Below are 16,260 nucleotides of genomic sequence, written 5' to 3'. Positions count from 1 at the left end.
GTGAAAAAACACCTCTTGATTTTAGATGTATATTAATGACGAGTCATTTATTTTGATATTGTATTCCATAAGGGGGCAAGAGAGAGTTTCTATTAGACTTGTAAGGCAGCATATGAAGTGAGGGCTGGATATGAAGTGCTGTATATTGCTTGTATGCTAAGAGACCAGCTATATATTTTTCAAATGAAAGGTGAAGTTAACTGGCACTTCTGACATTAATTTTTTTTCCTTACTATGTAACTCACAGAATAGAACAGCATAAGTGTGCTTGAAGCAAAGTTCAGCATAAAGAACAAAGACAAATATATGGAATGAAGTCTAGAACTGTAAATCAAAACTCTTCTCTCCTTCTCATGCCACATAAACTCTGATTCTATAAATGCTTGCCTTTTTTTCTACTTTTAAGATCATAGGCTAACAAGAATATCACCCCACTTAAAACAGTTTGTCTTACCTCCAGCAAAGATCGTGATAGTAAGTGACCCTCTTATTTGAGTGTTGATACAGGTCTTCCTTTTCAACACAAATGCTTTGAGCAGGGAATTTTTTTAAGTAGAAAGGAGGGCCTGAGGTTCAAGCCCTGCCCCCAGATACAGCAATTCAAACTTGCTTTTCAACACAGTCAACACTTCAGGTTGAGACACTTCCTAGCTATGAAGTACAGCAATTCTCTAGGCTCTTGCTGGGGGACAATGAAATCCCAGACTGTGACTTATGCTTCTAGAGCAGTTTTATGTATCAGACACTTGAATAAAATGTGTGCTTGATACTGGCATCAGGCTTGTGTGGTTTATAGTAGCTTGGTAATCAGATTACTCATGTCAGCATTTGTTTAATTTCTAAATCTCTGTTGTTATACTTTAATTGTAGATCTGTTGAGTTTTGGCTTCAAGTTTTTCATCCAAGACTCCGTTTCATTATAGGCCAGCTTAAAATCAACAATAAAACTCCATCTGCTGACAGGAGATGCAGGAATTTCTTTTGAAAAAGCTATGTTCTGCCCAGGCTGCACAACAACCATCCTACTCCTGTTGGGATTTAAGCCATAGTGGAGTTCCTCATGAAGTGATTTTCAATGACAGATCTGAACTCTCTCCTCAGGAACTTATTTGGAGCATGCAAATGTACAGCAAAAAAAAGGCACATGTTTAATCTTTGCCCGTGAAACTGAAGTTCTCCCTCTGCTCATTATCTGAATGAGAAGCTCTCATCTTCTTGGGCTATTATATATTACAGGCTGTTAAGCACGGAAATGCATTCTTATCAGCCTTTACTGGACACATGGAGAACAGTTTCACTTTTGCATCTTGATAGAAAGCACATGAGATTGACTGAAAATATACTGTACTGCATGCATAATTCTTGTTTACTTTTTTATCTGTCTGCATTGTTTGGATTTGGTTGAGGGTTTTCTGCAAAAGGATGGTGGTATTAAATGTTCCTCAAGGTAAATAGAGATTTGAGAAAATGCATTAACATAAGAATACAGTTTATCAGAAAAGTTCCCACATAGTTCAACATAGGGTGTTTTTTTTTTTTTTAATGACTGTAGAAGCCTCCTACTCCTTATAAAATGCTTGTTACATTAATTATGGGGTCTGTTAGACAACTGATTTCCCCCATATCAAAACAAAGGAAATACTTCTGAGAACATGAGACAGTTTCTGAAAATCAGTATCTGTGCATATCAGTTGCCATGCAAACTAGTACTATTGCACTCTGACAAAATCAACAAGCAATTAACTAATTAGTGTGTGTTTCTCAATATGTATGAAGCATGTGGATAGGAAGAAAACTGGCTACAAAACATTCAAAACAGCATGTGCTTTGTAATACAAAACAAGCTTATAAAGGTATACTAGTCCAGAGAAAGAAAAATGCTTTAATAATTCATGCCATGACTAACTCTTTCAGGGTTGTTTCTACACAGCCCTTTCCTAGAGAAAAATTTGCCTTATTAATCCTTCTGTCATTAGCTCTTTATACCTTTTGTCATAATTTTATTGGGATATCAATTGTTTTCTCCATATATTTTCGCTACCTAATTTTTAATTCTTCAAGATGGAGCTTCACTTTGTAGTGTATGCTTAAGGCAAAAATAAAATTAAATATACTTAAATTAGATTAAATATATTAATTGAACATTATATTAAATATAATTAAATAACATTTCTCAATCAAATAATATACTTAGATTTTTTTGGTAAGAATGGTGTGTATTACATGGAGATAACTTACTGTCAGAGAGCAACTACATTTCTGTTCATCAGGAATATATTTGAAGGAAAGAAAATTCATAATTCTCCCTACACACATAGGTGATGGCTTGGCATGTCTTCTAATTTAAACTTCTGTTGGGCATAGGCTTAGTTTTGCATGCCCAAGAGTATGTAAACATCACAGTGAAATTGTGAACACAGAAAAGCAACGACAGTGAACACTTTATGCAGTTTTTAAAAGTTTTGACCCTGTAGAGAGCAACACAGAACCATGATGGATGAACTGGATCCACACTGTCATATTAAACATTAATTAATAATTAAATTTAAAAAATAATTAAATATTAAATAAAATAAAAAATAATTAATATTAATACTATCATATTAAACCAAAAAAAAAAAACAAAACCAAAACCCAAAAAGAAAATACTAATGGAAAAGTTTGGATGCAGTGGTGCATCTTTTAATTGATACACATGAATTCTAACTCCCTTTGAATCAACTGGAGAAAAGAAAGGTTCTGGTTCCAAGAAGCACAAATTATGCATCTGCATCTTTTGAGTTGACTCTGCTGTTACTTTATAAAATGTATCTTTTAATGACTTTTTGAATTATCTTAGTGTATTAAGAAAAACTGTAAAACTTGAGTCCAAATTTGGATCCCATTAGAAACCATATTTTTCTGTCTGAGCCCTATTTCCTAGAAAATGGAAGAGTTAGGGCTCTTTCCTGCAGTTCTGCAGGATGGGTAATAGCTCTGCTCTTACGTCACATTTTTTGTAACCTGCTGTGCACAATATCTGCCACATCATTAATCTCAACAACTTTTTGGGACCTGGATTCTGGAGCAGGTTCCCCTCTAAGGAGCCTTCCTGCGGTGAGTAAATAAGTTAAAAGATCTCCGTGTATTCCAACATGTTTTTGACTTGTGGAGGCAAGGAAAGGTCAAAGAAAATGTTTCCCCAAAAGCAATAACACAGATCTTTTAGTATTTTCTAATGATTGGAATGAAGAGGAAAATGGACATTGTATACAGTGAGGATACTTTTTGTGTTCTCTGCATGAATTAACTACAATGATATTTCTAAGAATACCAACAATATTGCCACAATCACATTAGAAAGGTCTTATCAAAGAAGCTACAAAATTGGGCACTGAAATATTTATTTGAGGATAGTTGCTCTAGCTTTCAAAGATTTGAATGTAAACCAATTCAAGTATCTGAAAAATTCAGCATCCTTCCAGTGGTTTTCAATAAATTCAGGTGTGGTAGACCAAGAAATTGGAGAATGTAGATGGTGCCTGCATAATCTTTATTCCATTCTGTCTGAGCATTGCTTTCTGTGTCCAGAACTATGACAGTCTCCCAATATTTGATCTACAGAGACAAAAAACACCTTTGAAAGAGTTAAATACAATAGCCATCCCCCAAAATGGGTCTGTTCACCCTTTTCTACCACAAATTTTGCTTACCCCTCAAACCCTAAGGACTTTCACCACTGCTGGAATACCATGTGCCATTGAATAACCTTTCTCTCAGCTACTGAGGTTATCTGTTTCCATGTGGACATGTCAAGAAAATGGTGTGAGAATTGATGTGTTCTACTTAAGAAGCTGGGTTTGGATTGCTTGTTTATTTTTAATGAGTTGTATTAGTCGGTAAAGCTGGATATTACTAGGCAGAATTTTTCTGAGGGTTTTGACCCCTTCTTCGATTAAACTGTCATTGTGTATTGAAATAATATGCATTTGTAGTGGCTAATGGTGGGACTGTGGGAAAGAACACCTACACAGCTTCTTCGCTAAAACCCAGATTCCTGTTATGTGATATTTGCATTATCCAGAAGATGCAGGGTGTCTGCATATAATTAGACTTTAAACCAGGAAGAGAAAAAAATTTTTTTTGGTCAGCCATGTACCTAAATCTTAATAAGACACTAGATCTCTTGGGGACTTATTGAACAAAGGTTTCTCCTGGGCACAAACACCCTCCAAGCTTTAGCTTTGTTTTGAGGACTGTGGGGAGAAGGAAGGCTGCCAAAGATCAGGGATCTGTGTTAACTATTTTAAATGACAGAAAACAGTTACTAACTTATTCCTGAAAACTCTAAGGTAATGATAATAGCAATTATGGAGTCATTAAAAGCATCAGAAGTGACAGTTACAGTAAAATTGTTTGGAAATCTAACCTGTTTTTAACTAGGTGATGCAGGTTAGTACATGCTTATCCGTATAAGCAAAGCATGATATATGAATGTTGCTTTGTGGGTATCTGAAGCCACAGATTCTGTATTTAGACTTTGTGAAATAGCTCATCTGTTGGTTCCTTCTGTGTAAAATAAGGATGCATTTCATCTGTCTTAATAACCAGCTCAACTCACTCGGGGCTTTTGTTTTGATTTATAGGGTGATATTAAGGCATTTGTTCTTTAGCATGAGCATATGTAGTTTCCTTGGGTTACTTGTGTGAGTGATATTACAGCAATCAAACCAATGAATGTGTGGCAGGTTCACTCTTCAGATAAATTGTTATTATAGATTTTTTTATGGGTTTTGTTGTGGTCTGAAAATTATTGTAAACAGTGGATGAGTCTTGTCAAGTGTGGGAAGAAAACTGAGCTTTACACATCAATTCTCAATACAGGTGGACCTAAACGAAAATATACATCTGAGCATATTTAAATGAGTTATTGACGGACCTTTCCTTTCTTTTCTGTATCTTGCAAACTTCATCAGGGAGTTCTTTTTCATGTAGTATTGTGTTGTCAGGCTTGGTTACATTTTCACCAACAGGTAAAGATGGATGCCATACTTTTTCAATGAAGAATTGAACCTCAATTACCTATAATCAGTTCAGAAAAAATTGATCAATTGATTTTCCAAGACCCACATTCATAGAATATCCTGAATCAGAAGGGATCCAAAAGATCATTGAGTCCAGCTCCTGGCCCAGGACATGCCGTATCTTAATAATTATACCTAAAATAGTCATAGTAACATGAAAAAAAAAGTGATTCCTTCCATATCTTTCAATTCTGGAGTTGTGAGCAAGGCAGATCTATGAATTCTGGGTGATTAGGCTATTAGGCTTCAATAAGTTATATAGGTTATTAGGCTTCAATTATTACCTTTCTTAAAATGAAATGAGAAAAAGGCATAAAGGAAAATTGACTTAAGTTTTCTCATCATCAAGACACATATACAAGAAAGACTGAAGGGTTTTCTGTTGCAAAAAAGACCCTTTTAATTAAGGAAAACAAATCTAATAAGAATCCAGCAATTTCAAGTATTGAATCATAGTGAAATGCAGTAAAAGAGGCAAATTGGCTCATGTAGATCTAATAGTACTCAAGTCAAGAGAAAGGAAAACATCACAAACTGTGAATGCAGTAGCAGCATTCAACAGTTTAAATAAGAACAGCCCACTGCCAGAGTAGTTAAACTATCTATTATATTTATGCATCTTCAGCTCAAGTACAAATGTGAAAATTAGAAACCAACCAAGTGAACTACACCAGAGGTGTGTAGCCCATCTGTACACAGGACAGTAAATCCAAATTAAATGAAGTTCAGTGGCCAGAGTTATACAGTGGAATTGGTCTTCCACATCTGAATGAAAGGGCAACTGGAGTATCCAAATAGAGACTTAATCCTGATAATGTAAGTGCCTGAGAGAACAAGGTAGATGTGACATTTGCAGATGGAATTTGGGCATGCAAGTGTTTAGCAGCTCCAGCATAATGACAGCCTATAAAGAGTTATGAAGGTCCTGTAGAGCATTAATTTATTGTTTCAACACAAGAGCCGCTGTCGATGAATTCTTGATTAAGATGTGGTTTTAAAATGCACTTTTTATAGTGACTGAAAATGCTTGCTCTGATTTAATATGAAGAATGATACCAATAGAGCTGCTGTGGTAGTCTACAGCTTAGCTTTGGAGAATGTATAAGGTGCCACATCTTTGATAGTTATGGCATGGGGCAGTGCCTCCTTAGAGGAGACAACCCCCTTCTCCATGCATGGCTGGCAACATGGTGGCCAAGGGCTGTCTGGAATGATGACCCAGACGTCTTGCTGGAATGCAGATATGACTGTAAGCCATTCTCTCTTACTCCATCAGCAGTGGACAGCCCAGGGCCTGCTGAGCTCTTCTTCACAGCAGTGTATTGCACAACAGGAACTCCCCTTGAGCAGGAATGCCTCTCAAGGTACTCCTTGAGGCTGAGGGATTCCTTGCTGCAACAGATTCTTGGTAAGTGATTAATAGCTTGCTAAACTTTGAAATCTTAGCTAAGTGATATAAAGGATTGATTGTGCATATGTAATTCTTTAGACATAAACTGCTGACCAAGTCTGGGACTAGCAGTGGCTCCACCTGCACCTAGACTCCTCCCTAAGAAGGAGTTTCGACCAAAAGGGGGTCCTTTCTGAACCACATGACTCAACAGAAGGGTCTCAATTTTGTCTGAACTTGTCCTCTATGCAGTAAATAATCAAGCTTGCTGTTGAATCTTGTTAAACCACTGTCGCATTTACCACTGAACTTTGTTAACTCTTTGTTTTACATCAATGCATTCAGAAATCTTGATAATTAAACTCTGTACTTTTACAAAAAAAAATACAACTGAATAGACAATACACTTCAACCTGTTGCACTAATTGGCCACTTTTCTGAATCATATTTTAACTCTTCCCCTTAAGCTGCTAAATGCAATGTAGAGGACAAATAACCCCACGAGAAAAAATCAGTACAGTGTACTTGATATCTACCTTACCAAGAAATCAAGACATGAAAACACTTACTAGTAGCTTTGGTAATACCTAACTTACTCTTTCTATTAGATCACAAGCGTTGCTCAGGAGCAGAACATTCATCCTGGATTGTCATGATAACTAATTTTTTTTTTTTCAGTTCTGTAAAATCCGTTCATTTTTATTCACTGTTTGAATTAGGATTTCTTTGTGAAGAAAATACACATTAGGAACTGTATCATGGAGTGAAAGTTCACAAGACAGAAAAGAGTACAAGTACCAAAGTGTGCTTACTTCATAGCATTGTTTTGCCCAGTCTCTTACTTTATTTTTTTATTACTTGTTTTTGGTGGTAGGCAGGTTTTTTATTCCTTTTTGACGAAATATTTGGTGTTTTTGTAGAATTGCTCATCTTGAGCAACCTACCAAAACACCATTATATTTGCAAACCAGGAGTAAAAGCTCAGAGAAGAAAACACTTGGTGTGATACTTGTAATGTGAATTCTGGTACGGGAGCAGAGAACAAACTGGCAGCAGGAACAGCCTGAGGGATAGGGAGGTCTCATGCCTCCTTAAATGCGAGTGACAGATATTCAACACACCTGTTAGTGGGGAACCAGTGCAACGTCTTCTCATCGTGCGTAGAACATGAAGATCTGTAGGTCTGAGTTAAAATCATATGGGAGGCAACTTGAAGTGCAATGCTTGTAGGCATGGTGTTGCAAGGATAAAAGGGGAGGGCAGCTAGCAGGAGACGTGGTGTTTCACACTCGTGATTCTAAATTACCAAGAAACTTTTCCTGTTAAAAAATCCTTACATATGTGGATTTATGTGTGCTGTGTTTTGGTAGTACATTAATATTCATATGGTATCTTTTTATTGAAATGCTTTTCAAATTGCTAATAAGGACACTTCAACGGGTAACACCTTCACCTATAGAACTACATAAGGTACAGATTTTGTATTAGCACAACAGAGATGACTCAGTCCTCTTCAGAGTGGACCTTGCATTGCTATACACAGCAAGTATTTCCTTACAGCCAGATATCCTCTAGTCCTCAGTTTGAAGTGATTTGCTTTACAACAAACCAATGTTTTTTGCATTTTGCCCCTTAGGCTCTCAGTAGACATTTGTAGAATGAGGAAAAGCAAATGTCTGGGCTATACAAAGTTAATAAAACCAGATGATATTAAGAGTTCACTGTATCAGTATTCCATGCACCAATGTAAGCACTGGTTTATGTTGTTTCAAGAAGAAGGAAAAGGAAGGAGCTAGTGTTAGGATGAAATGGAAAAAAATGCATAACTGGGCATAAAATTTAGAAAGAAATTTTGTTAAAAAGATGATAAAATAATTATTTGTATTAAAAATGCTTTGTGTAGGGATGTCTCTGTTCCAAGAACCATCATGAGGAAACCCATCAATCCTTCACAGGCATAGGGCTATGATGGTGGTCACATATACAAGGACATCACTTGCATAATTGGTCAAAGTAAAACTGGCTCATTAATGAGCAGTAATCAAGGTCAAAGTGAGAAACCAGAGTTACACCTTAATATTATCATTCAGGTAATTTGACATTTCCTGTTAACATGGTTAGTTCAGGCAATGGGCAATATGCTTTTCTGTTGTTGAATGTATCGCAGGAAACAGGACATGAATTTGGTAGAGTTTTCTATTTGGTAGAGTATTTACTCAGAGGAGTGAAAAGAACAATGAAAGCAGCCTCTTTCTTTCCCCTGTTGAACCTCTACGGCCATTCTTTGTGATGTGCAATAGCTCCACCTTTCTGCCTTCTCTCTTACCTCCTTCTTCTTCTGAATACATATAAACTCATGCTTTAAAGATTTACCAGGCTAGGGGGAGCAATCCAGTAAAGCTGGAATAAGTGGCTGGCTTCTAGGTTGAGGGTTTTTGGTTTAACAAACACCTTTTTTCTGGTCTTGGGGATATGTATTTCTAGCACTGTTTCACTGTTAGCTTTTATCCGAAGTCCAGTGAGACCTTCAACGTGAGCAAATTACACATATTTTATTTCATCCTGAAGAAAATCCTCAATGCAAAAGTAATTACAATGGAAATGAGACTTTATTTTTCTAAAAGCACAAATTCAAAAGTAATGAAAATGATGATGTTGTGAAGTTGTTGTAGATTCACTAAACGTCAGGAAGACTTTTTCTCTCTTTTTATCTGTTATCTCTATGACTAACATGCTTGTCCAATCTAGATGTTGAACTTCAATTCCTTTTTCTACCTGAAGGGATTAAAAGTTGTGTTCCTCATTTTAGCCTGACTACCAGGGTGTGGTCAGCTCTGAGCTCTAGCTTAGTCCTTCCCATTTTGAAACATTCTCCTGGAAAGTAGACTTGGTTACCAAGATAGCTATTTTCAACTTACTGAAAGAAGGAAAAATGGAAATCAAGAGAACTCTAAATCTCTGCCTGTGGAGTAACTGCTTCGCTCTCATGCACTTGGTAGCTGGCTTGAGTTAGTGTTGCCATATTTCTGCTGGAGGGTTTCCCCTTCATTTTCTCTCCTCCAGACTGAGCTAAGCTCCTGCAACTCTTGTGAGGGCACCAGTGGCTGGTGACAGCTGGAGAAGGGGATATACATATAAATTTATAAAACATCCAGATTTGTTGGCAGTCTGATAAGTAAACTCATCTTGCCCACCTCATCAGTTGTATATTTATTAATGCTTATACTGGGAGGCTTGGGTATACCTGAAAAGAAAGTAGAGTTACTTTAGGTCAGCACATCTTACTGAGGTGTGAACTGGCAGTGTACCACATACTGTGCGTATGGCAACACCTTGCACCATGACGTTTGCTATTTTGGCACCATGAAGTTTGCTATTTTTTAATAGAAGAATAGTATTGTTGCTGTCTTTCATTTCATGGATCAAGCCTGCAAAATCTGACTCAAATTTTTATTACTATCTTTGGGAAAGTGAATGCCATATTGTTATGTAAATTCGAATTTTATTGTAAAATTATAATTAGGTACTCATTGTAACTTTTCCTACTTCAATTTGCTTTCTAATTGTATATTTTCCCTTAAATAATGTGCGTACCATGATTTATCCTTTCTTCTCTTTTGCTTGTCGTGTCCTCCATATTAAATGTGGTTTTATATATTTTTTTTTAAACCGAGAATTTCCCAAAGAACTTTTGTGACACGTAGCTGTAGATGTTTGTTGCTCACATAGAAAAGTTTGTAAATACAATATTAATTTTTGACTTTTGAATGGATTAAACCAGAAAAGATTACTCTTCTATTTAAATTCTATGTTTCTGAACTCATAAAGCTGCTTTCAGGACCTTCTTCAGCACAAATTCTTCCTCCACTTTAATATCTCTTTAGAATTCTAAATATACTGGCTGCAAATAGACTGCATATTGATGTCCAAGGAAAAAATTCCAGGTATGGTAAGCAAAGAACTCAGACATGTTTAGTCATAATAAACTACTCTGGTGTGTGGCTCTTGGTTGTGTTAGTCATATGGCACCACAGCAGCTGTAATTACAGAGTTGTTAATGTGCTTAAGGTGCGAAGGAATCTAAAAATTATTTTTTGCTCTAGAAAGCTACAGCTCCCTGTGAACAAGTATTTCTACCGGTGTTAACTGATACAGTAGCAGCAATTGTAACTCACCTTTCCCACTGACAAACTGATGCTCTGCTCTCCTGAGGCATTCACTCTGAAGAAACTGCTCTGCAATGGCAAACTGAGCTCATCTTTTTATATTAACTTCTCTGAATTAATTGCCTACTATGCATATTTTCTTTAGTGCACATCTTTTTTCCAGTTAAACATTACTATTCAAATGTCAGCCTGCCCCTTGGTTTTTGTTGGTAGCAGCCTCATTATTCACTCAGTATCAATCATCCCTGTATGTTTAAGGTGTTTTTTGTCTTTTCAGTTTTCTGTTCATAGCACTGGACTCATGAGATCAGTAGCCTTTACTAGACCCTGGTGATTAGTCCACTTATGCAGAACAATGAACAAAGGTTTCATGCTACTGCCCCTGCCTGGGACTACAGGATCCCAGGTGGGTGGAAGACTTTTGTGGAAGGGGAGTCTTCGCTCCTGCATGTGTGTTCTTACTGATCCAGTTTTATGAAAAAGCCTTCTGCAGATATCAAGAAACAACACCCAAATACTTTCTTTGGAAGGGAGGAAGGGATGTATTTTGATGTGGTGAGCAATCATGAAAGTGTGCTAAAATGGTGAGGCAAAGTTGCAATAATTGAGGCTGCTGTAGCTCCATTTTCAATTTTATTTCCAGGGCAAAGAAATAGCTGTTAGAAGCCTGAATAGGTGAGATCTCAATAAGAAAAAAAAATAAAAAAAGATGAGTAAGGCAAGATAAAGACTGCAACAATGAGTGAATGTACCTGTGTATAGCTGAGAATTAAGGGAATTTTTAAACTAGTGCCAGAAGGTGAGAGAATTTTGAGCAGCTTTATTTCCTTTTAATTATTTATCAGAAAAGGAGAAGAAACACATAACAAGCAGATATAACTTTAGAAAACCTCTCACGTTTTGATCTTCAGGTCATACACCATGACCCAGAAAAAGAGAAAAAATAGTTTAATCTGCTTGAGTGAGCTCCATAATGCAGAGGTATCTGCTTAATGTTTTGATCATGATGAAGGTGATGCTTGTTTACACACCTGCCCTTATGGAAAGGCTTGACGGTCCTCAATCTTTACAGTGGACCTGTCTGGAGAAGCCTGAGACTTGTACTATCACTCCTTTCCCACTGCAGCTCAGACTGATGTTTTCTTTAATTTCTAGATATGTCAATTGAGCTCAACTAGTGAAAAAAAAAAAAAAAAAAGTCTGTGTGTCCTCCTTCTGTTCTTTCTGTCTCTTAATAAATAGAGGCATTATTTAGATCAACCTGGAATGGTTTATTCTGGTAATGAAGCCTGTATCAAGATAGGTAAATGGCAGAGGTATTGTGGAAATTTGGTCTAAGCTGGATGTTTCATTTTTATTTTGACAATCCCACTCTGGACCGCTGCCTCAGAACCTTAGTTTGTTAAGCCGTCTCAGCCGTTCAAACTCAGACTTATTTTCAAAGGTGAAATAAGAATCATGGCACAACATGGATTTTAAGCAATGGACATACATGTTGCCCTGTGCCTCCTCCGCTCCCCCGCCCCATTCTCCGTGCTGAACTAAAGACTGAGGGCTGCCATTTCTGCACAACCCTCCGAGAGGAAGGGGAGAACCCGGGAGACCACTCCGGTTTTTGATGCGGAGAGAAATAAACATGCAAATAAGCCCCCTGCCTCCCCTCGCCGGGGCATTCCACGCACGATTCCTATACTTGCAACAAATCGATTTTTTAGGCTGTTTCACGGGAAAGGCAGAAAGCGGGGGAGAGGAGCGGAGGGGAGGGGGCGAATCCTGCGGCGCGGCCCGCTCTGACGGCGCGGCCGCTCCGCACGCCGCGCTGCTTTCCCCGCGGGCGGCGCGGGGCCGGGGCCGGGGGCGCGCCGCTGCCCGCGCGGTGGGCGTGGCCGCGGGGTGACGTCATGGGGCGTGGCGGGGGCGTGGCGCGGCGGCGGGGCCGCGCCGGGCGGGCGCGGGATGGGGCGGGGGGCGCGGCCGGACCCGCCGCCCCGGCACCCGGCTCCGTGAGGCGCCCGGACCGCCGCTGGTGAGTGCGCGGGGGGCGGCGGCGGCTCGGCACCTGCGGGGCGGCTCGGCCCGGCTCGGCACCTGCGGGGTCCCGGCGGGTACCGGTTCTGCCTTTTTTTTTTTTTTTTTTTTTTGGTTGGGGAGGAGTACGGATGGGGTTTGGTTGTTCGGTTGCGTGGTTGGTTTGTTGGTATTGTTTGTGTTGTTTTGGGGTTTTTCGGGGGGAGAAGCGCATCAGGGCACCCGCGCGGGCTGGTGCTGCTGCCGCCGTCCCCTCGGCCGGTGCCGGGTGCGGGCACGGGGCGAAGGTTCCCGTCGGCTCCGTCGGGCTGGCGCTTGGACGGCAGCGGCCCCGGCTACCCTCGTCCCTCCGGGGCGACTTCACGCCCTCCTTCGCTTAGCACCACCGTAAATGCCGCTTTAATGGTCAGGGATTTCCGAATAAGTGCGGGATGTCGCGACAAGAGGGAACCCAGGTTAGAAAACCCTGGCGTGGGAACGCCGGCGAGCGTGGCCTTTGTTTGTAATCATGTTTCAAGTAATTTCTTTTTTAGTTGATGCTCTGTGTGTGGGAAGGTGGATAGAAGTACCAGCTATCACAAAACGAGACACTAAAAGCTGTGGAAATGTGAACGAAGTTGTTCAGGTTCCCACTGCTGTCAGCATATCTTGCTGACTCTATCTGGACGAGGTTCCTCTTAATCTGGCAGTTCTCACTTTTCCTCTATCCCATACATTTTGTCCAGGCTTCTTGAGAGCACAAGCGTCAAATGCCTTCTCTTACTTCTTCCCCGTCTTCTTCTTTCTTGTATTTGCAAGTTGTGGCCAGGAACGAATTGAAAAGAAGGAAGCACAACCTTATACTTTAATGTGATGTAAATTGTCTTCATTGCCTAGCAGACAAGTAATGAACTGCCTTGTACTTCTCTTTCTCAGTTCGAAATGCTACAAAGTTCATTTATCTTAGTGTGTATGGAGATGTGTAAATCTGATAGTTATTGTTGTGTGTTTTCTTAAAGCCCTCTGACAGTGCATGGATTGAAGTAAATAGACAAACTGATGTACTACCTGAGAGAATGAGCTTATCTTGCAGAGCATTTCCTTTTTAATACTGAACAGCTAATATGTACTCCGCTATGGTACTTCATTAAAAAGTTGGGAGCTAATTAGCTGTTTCTTACAGCTAGAGTTCCCGATTTTAATTAGAGTTCCTGTCTTTAAGTTTAAACTGATTAAAGCAATGCCCAAGCCACTCTGGTTGTTTTCAATGTTTGTTTAAAAAAAAAAAATAGGAAAAAATGAGCAAGGTCTTTGTGCTTCATGTTGAAAAACAAACACTTCTGTTTGGGGTTTTGTCCCCGATTCTGTTGGGTGTGGGGGGTGAGAAGATGCATGCTGTATTTATCTGTGTTTATCTTGACTGAGGAAGGAAACTAACTAACGGCAATGAAACTTCCATGTTTGTTGTTCAAGGGTTATCGGTGTCAATAGGAAAATCACTACTTGAGAAGGAAAACTAGAATGTGTTAACTTACAAAGATGTGGATAAAGCGGATAACCTGTGAGCACTCAGGTGGATTTCGCAATGTTCAAACAACGTACAAGAGTATGATTGGAGTCACAGTGGTGGTGATTCCTAGTAATGGTGAAAACTCTACTGCTGTCTAATATTATTGTCCAGAAGTCTCATCCAAACGTACATAAATCTGTCATGGTGGTTAAATATTGCCCGCCATTATGTCCTCTGTTAATCTCATGTGTATACTTCAGGCTTCATTCTGCTGAAGAACAGTTACTTGCATTAGACTTAAAAAAGCGGGGGTGGAGAGGCAGTATATGGCTCATTCATGGGTACCCTGTTATATTTTTAACAACATTTTAAACCTTATTAGGGGTTTGAGAGATTTGCAAATTGATAATTCCTGAGGGAGTTGTTATGCTGATAAGATTTACAGTGTCTTTATTCTGAATATTTCGCAGCACTCTTGACACTCTTTATGGGAAGACTTTAATGTTTGTTGCACACTGCTAAGCACTTGTGACAAAATTTAGCAATGGGTGCTTTAAAATACAAAAAACGAAGTTCTGTAAAATGCACAGCTAAATGAATGACAACTTTTAAGGTGCATGGATGGACAAACTAGCAGTGCTCAAAACTCTCCTGTAGACTGACAGCTGACCTTGACCTTAGCTCTGTGAACTTGTTTGCTTTCGTGTTTGTTTGACCCAGTCAGCAATAATACTTATGTTAAGACAGAAAGTTCTCTTGTCTTTTCCGACATTTAAAGGATATTGCTGTTATTATGACTTCATAAGGACTGAATTCTGTGCAAAATAACTTCTTTGCAAAACCTGTGGTGTTAATTGGCCATGACTAGATATTTGCATTCAAGGTGCTTGAATGCCCTGGTGTCAGGTATGCTGCCAATGAAATACAATCAAATCTCTAAGTAATTGTGACTAATTCTTCCATATTATGATTTTCCAAGTGTTTATTAACTACAGAGCACATGAACTAATATGATGTCAGCATGGATGATGAGGTAAACTATCATCTGTGTTTTTGTATTTGATGTGGCATGTTGATATGTGGCTGCTGCAGTTTTTAATATTCTCAGAATAACTGTCTGACTTAGACAACTGGCTTTTCTTTTGTGGGGGAAGCAAGTTCACATGCTAGGAATACCTATGTGCAAAAATTAAAGCACTTAGTAGATATTTGGGAGACTTCATTGGTTAGACAGTCCTCTTATGTTCTAAGAGAAAAATGCCCCAAATACTTATTGCTACATGGAAGCATGGAATCATGGAATGATTTGGATTGGAAGGGATCCTATGGATCACCTAGTTTCAAACCCCCTGCCATAGGGACATCGTGGGAATTGGAAGTTTCTCTTTAGTCTGTGGAGTCTTACTGGAATGGTCCAGCTAGGAGTCGACACATCTGCTGGTAGTCTGTCCCAAGCTGTATACATCTCCTTGTAATTTTGGTCCTCTTCTCCTTTTTCGGTTCTCTCTGGTTTCTGCTGCCACAGCTGTGCTGCTGCCAGATGCTGGTTTGCTCTTTTTGCTGCCTGTTTGCATTGCTGCCTTACCCCTTCTAGTTTTTAAATTTAGATTTTTTTTTTTTTTTTTGGTATTTATGTAATACATTTCTTAATCCAATAGATGTGCTAATTGTGTCCCTGCCCATGGCATGGGGTTGGAACTAGATGATCCATGTCCCTTCCAACCTAACTCATGCTATGTAGCATACAAGACAATGCAATTATATGTCTTGACCTGAAAAAAATTAGGATCTTTAAAGAGAAACATCTTGTTATGTGAAATTAAATCCAGAATAGTCTCATCATCTTAATAGCAGTGCAAATTCAAATAATGACTTAATAGAGGAACTTAAACCTTTAATGTGATGAGAATAACCTTGTTAATTATCAGGGTTAATGAGGTGCATTCCTTTAAAGTGAACCAAGTGATCACAGGCCAGAAAAAAGGATCTCTCTTCTGCTGGGTAGTATTTTTCCAATTCATTGGTAATTGAAAAGGGGATTTTGTTCCAGGCAGGGGTGTGATAATACAGCAATTTGTATCAGATTCTTCAGGAAAGAGGGATAAACACCTGTTTAAAAAGTAG

General features: G+C 39.0%; 1 protein-coding gene across 2 annotated transcripts in view; it reads left to right on the top strand.

Moving 5' to 3' along the window:
- Nucleotides 1-16,260, top strand: part of MARCHF1 (membrane associated ring-CH-type finger 1) — a 297,172-nt gene that overhangs the window by 50,117 nt on the left and 230,795 nt on the right. For both annotated transcript variants that reach the window (XM_069013622.1, XM_069013621.1), the window contains exon 4: nt 6,343-6,471. The gene's annotated coding sequence lies outside the window, so the exon portion shown is untranslated. The remainder of the gene's footprint in view (nt 1-6,342; nt 6,472-16,260) is intronic.

The sequence above is a fragment of the Aphelocoma coerulescens genome, chromosome 4 (genome assembly GCF_041296385.1).
Source record: "Aphelocoma coerulescens isolate FSJ_1873_10779 chromosome 4, UR_Acoe_1.0, whole genome shotgun sequence".
In the NCBI taxonomy this organism is placed as follows: Eukaryota; Metazoa; Chordata; class Aves; order Passeriformes; family Corvidae; genus Aphelocoma; species Aphelocoma coerulescens.
This window is presented reverse-complemented; position numbering and strand designations above follow the sequence as displayed.